This window comes from Rhynchophorus ferrugineus, unplaced genomic scaffold (assembly GCF_030347505.1).
Source record: "Rhynchophorus ferrugineus isolate W39M unplaced genomic scaffold, kcgeb_rfMv2 rfM699, whole genome shotgun sequence".
Classification (NCBI taxonomy): Eukaryota; Metazoa; Arthropoda; class Insecta; order Coleoptera; family Curculionidae; genus Rhynchophorus; species Rhynchophorus ferrugineus.
Window position 1 is genome coordinate 12136 of NW_027473276.1, and position 5365 is coordinate 17500.

The window sequence follows — 5365 nt, forward strand, 5'->3', positions numbered from 1 at the left end:
CAGTGGGAATCTCGTTAATCCATGCACGCGCCTTCCTGATATGTTCGGGCATAGGCTGCGGTTGTCAAGGTGGTGGTAGTTAGTCCCGCCGTTTACCCGCGCTCGGCATCTCGATCCTTCTCTGAACGGATCCGAACGCGATCTTAGTTAGGGACATTTTGAAATGTAGACCATGAGTCTATGGCTCAGGTGCTTGTTAAAGGTCTGAGCTGGTCTTTCCTGCGTAAGTATATGGACATTTTGAAATGTAGACTATCTGTCTATGGCTCTGGTGCTTGTTAAAGCTCCGAGCTGGTCTTTCCTGCGTAAGTATCGGGGACGGTTCACGTACGGGTCTCCGAGCGCCTGTTCGGTTCCGTCGCGGCCGTATTACGTAAAATTTTAGATAAGGACAGTGGGAATCTCGTTAATCCATGCACGCGCCTTCCTGATATGTTCGGGCATAGGCTGCGGTTGTCAAGGTGGTGGTAGTTAGTCCCGCCGTTTACCCGCGCTCGGCATCTCGATCCTTCTCTGAACGGATCCGAACGCGATCTTAGTTAGGGACATTTTGAAATGTAGACCATGAGTCTATGGCTCTGGTGCTTGTTAAAGGTCTGAGCTGGTCTTTCCTGCGTAAGTATATGGACATTTTGAAATGTAGACTATCTGTCTATGGCTCTGGTGCTTGTTAAAGCTCCGAGCTGGTCTTTCCTGCGTAAGTATCGGGGACGGTTCACGTACGGGTCTCCGAGCGCCTGTTCGGTTCCGTCGCGGCCGTATTGCGTAAAATTTTAGATAAGGACAGTGGGAATCTCGTTAATCCATGCACGCGCCTTCCTGATATGTTCGGGCATAGGCTGCGGTTGTCAAGGTGGTGGTAGTTAGTCCCGCCGTTTACCCGCGCTCGGCATCTCGATCCTTCTCTGAACGGATCCGAACGCGATCTGCTGAGCTGGTCTTTCCTGCGTAAGTATATGGACATTTTGAAATGTAGACTATCTGTCTATGGCTCTGGTGCTTGTTAAAGCTCCGAGCTGGTCTTTCCTGCGTAAGTATCGGGGACGGTTCACGTACGGGTCTCCGAGCGCCTGTTCGGTTCCGTCGCGGCCGTATTGCGTAAAATTTTAGATAAGGACAGTGGGAATCTCGTTAATCCATGCACGCGCCTTCCTGATATGTTCGGGCATAGGCTGCGGTTGTCAAGGTGGTGGTAGTTAGTCCCGCCGTTTACCCGCGCTCGGCATCTCGATCCTTCTCTGAACGGATCCGAACGCGATCTGCTGAGCTGGTCTTTCCTGCGTAAGTATATGGACATTTTGAAATGTAGACTATCTGTCTATGGCTCTGGTGCTTGTTAAAGCTCCGAGCTGGTCTTTCCTGCGTAAGTATCGGGGACGGTTCACGTACGGGTCTCCGAGCGCCTGTTCGGTTCCGTCGCGGCCGTATTGCGTAAAATTTTAGATAAGGACAGTGGGAATCTCGTTAATCCATGCACGCGCCTTCCTGATATGTTCGGGCATAGGCTGCGGTTGTCAAGGTGGTGGTAGTTAGTCCCGCCGTTTACCCGCGCTCGGCATCTCGATCCTTCTCTGAACGGATCCGAACGCGATCTTAGTTAGGGACATTTTGAAATGTAGACCATGAGTCTATGGCTCTGGTGCTTGTTAAAGGTCTGAGCTGGTCTTTCCTGCGTAAGTATATGGACATTTTGAAATGTAGACTATCTGTCTATGGCTCTGGTGCTTGTTAAAGCTCCGAGCTGGTCTTTCCTGCGTAAGTATCGGGGACGGTTCACGTACGGGTCTCCGAGCGCCTGTTCGGTTCCGTCGCGGCCGTATTGCGTAAAATTTTAGATAAGGACAGTGGGAATCTCGTTAATCCATGCACGCGCCTTCCTGATATGTTCGGGCATAGGCTGCGGTTGTCAAGTTGGTGGTAGTTAGTCCCGCCGTTTACCCGCGCTCGGCATCTCGATCCTTCTCTGAACGGATCCGAACGCGATCTGCTGAGCTGGTCTTTCCTGCGTAAGTATATGGACATTTTGAAATGTAGACTATCTGTCTATGGCTCTGGTGCTTGTTAAAGCTCCGAGCTGGTCTTTCCTGCGTAAGTATCGGGAACGGTTCACGTACGGGTCTCCGAGCGCCTGTTCGGTTCCGTCGCGGCAGTATTGCGTAAAATTTTAGATAAGGACAGTGGGAATCTCGTTAATCCATGCACGCGCCTTCCTGATATGTTCGGGCATAGGCTGCGGTTGTCAAGGCGGTGGTAGTTAGTCCCGCCGTTTACCCGCGCTCGGCATCTCGATCCTTCTCTGAACGGATCCGAACGCGATCTGCTGAGCTGGTCTTTCCTGCGTAAGTATATGGACATTTTGAAATGTAGACTATCTGTCTATGGCTCTGGTGCTTGTTAAAGCTCCGAGCTGGTCTTTCCTGCGTAAGTATCGGGGACGGTTCACGTACGGGTCTCCGAGCGCCTGTTCGGTTCCGTCGCGGCAGTATTGCGTAAAATTTTAGATAAGGACAGTGGGAATCTCGTTAATCCATGCACGCGCCTTCCTGATTTGTTCGGGCATAGGCTGCGGTTGTCAAGGCGGTGGTAGTTAGTCCCGCCGTTTACCCGCGAACGATATCTCGATAAGTTAAAATTCAAAATGGTCCAAAGGTTAGGCTACTTTCGTAACTAATCGTATTACAATGCATGACCTTTTTTGATTAATGTGGTTTCTATTTAAAGCAGGTTTTACAGTTTTACCTAATTGTCAGTTTTCTGAATGTCTAAACTATTTTCGTCCAATTTTTTTGATTAATTCATTCCAATCGAAGGTTGTACGTATTATCGGTTGCGACGATACAGAATTCCATGTATCTGTGATTGATGAGCATGTCTTCATGTTCGTTGATCCTTCATTTCATTAGAACCAAATATAGTTGCCATGTGATATCGATTTGGCTCTGAATTCTCGTCATGTCGAATTGGTATTATATGGTCCCTCATAAGTAGGTGCACTTGAAGGTTCGTCAAATTATGCGGGCGTCCTCCCGCTATATTCAGGTATACATCGGAGGTTTTAATGCAGTTGTAACTGGCCTCACCGTTTAACCGCATATGATATACTGAAACGCGGATTTTATTCGCCATCGGACCGAACGGGCTCTAGAAGTACAATGCGGGTAATGATCGAATTCAGATGAATGGAATTAGTCTCCAATTCAATTTCCGCACGGGGCGATGTTTTTTAATTGTTTTTTGATAGTTCATCGCATTAGGTCTGAAAACTGTATATTTAATAGTCTCATAAGGTATAACTTATAAACGTATCTTGTGGTTCGTCTTCGAACTGAACGTACATTTAAGACAATGTTCCGAATTAAAATAGTGAATTTAATTCTGGAAATCGTAAGAAAATGTTTCCAAACATGATAATAGAATACAAAAAGAGTATAGGCTAGGTGCTTATCGGTTAAGATGAATGATATCCTTAAGTTTACACAACGTTCTGTAAAACGAATTTAGCAAAATAAAAGAGATTTACATCCCTTGTATTTGTCTTTATATACATACGCATATTATATGCAATATACTTATGTACGGAAAATGTTCCCAAGAACGAATTTAGACAAATAAAAAGGCGAATAGAAAAGATTGACATCCTCTCTATTCGCCTTTGTTATTTATACAGGCATACATAAATGCATCGTCGATGTATATCAATGCGATATATTTATGTACGGAAAATGTTCCCAAGAACGAATTTAGACAAATAAAAAGGCGAATAGAAAATATTGACATCCTCTCTATTCGCCTTTGTTATTTATACAGGCATACATAAATGCATCGTCGATGTATATCAATGCGATATATTTTTGTACGGAAAATGTTCCCAAGAACGAATTTAGACAAATAAAAAGGCGAATAGAAAAGATTGACATCCTCTCTATTCGCCTTTGTTATTTATACAAGCATACATAAATGTATCATCGATGTATATCAATGCGATATATTTATGTACGGAAAATGTTCCCAAGAACGAATTTAGACAAATAAAAAGGCGAATAGAAAGGATTGACATCCTCTCTATTCGCCTTTGTTATTTATACAAGCATACATAAATGTATCATCGATGTATATCAATGCGATATATTTATGTACGGAAAATGTTCCCAAGAACGAATTTAGACAAATAAAAAGGCGAATAGAAAGGATTGACATCCTCTCTATTCGCCTTTGTTATTTATACATGCATACATAAATGCGTCGTCGATGTATATCAATGCGATATATTTATGTACGGAAAATGTTCCCAAGAACGAATTTAGACAAATAAAAAGGCGAATAGAAAAGATTGACATCCTCTCTATTCGCCTTTGTTATTTATACAGGCATACATAAATGCATCGTCGATGTATATCAATGCGATATATTTATGTACGGAAAATGTTCCCAAGAACGAATTTAGACAAATAAAAAGGCGAATAGAAAAGATTGACATCCTCTCTATTCGCCTTTGTTATTTATATATGCATACATAAATGCGTCGTCGATGTATATCAATGCGATATATTTATGTACGGAAAATGTTCCCAAGAACGAATTTAGACAAATAAAAAGGCGAATAGAAAAGATTGACATCCTCTCTATTCGCCTTTGTTATTTATACAAGCATACATAAATGTATCATCGATGTATATCAATGCGATATATTTATGTACGGAAAATGTTCCCAAGAACGAATTTAGACAAATAAAAAGGCGAATAGAAAGGATTGACATCCTCTCTATTCGCCTTTGTTATTTATACAAGCATACATAAATGTATCATCGATGTATATCAATGCGATATATTTATGTACGGAAAATGTTCCCAAGAACGAATTTAGACAAATAAAAAGGCGAATAGAAAGGATTGACATCCTCTCTATTCGCCTTTGTTATTTATACATGCATACATAAATGCGTCGTCGATGTATATCAATGCGATATATTTATGTACGGAAAATGTTCCCAAGAACGAATTTAGACAAATAAAAAGGCGAATAGAAAGGATTGACATCCTCTCTATTCGCCTTTGTTATTTATACAAGCATACATAAATGTATCATCGATGTATATCAATGCGATATATTTATGTACGGAAAATGTTCCCAAGAACGAATTTAGACAAATAAAAAGGCGAATAGAAAGGATTGACATCCTCTCTATTCGCCTTTGTTATTTATACATGCATACATAAATGCGTCGTCGATGTATATCAATGCGATATATTTATGTACGGAAAATGTTCCCAAGAACGAATTTAGACAAATAAAAAGGCGAATAGAAAAGATTGACATCCTCTCTATTCGCCTTTGTTATTTATACAGGCATACATAAATGCATCG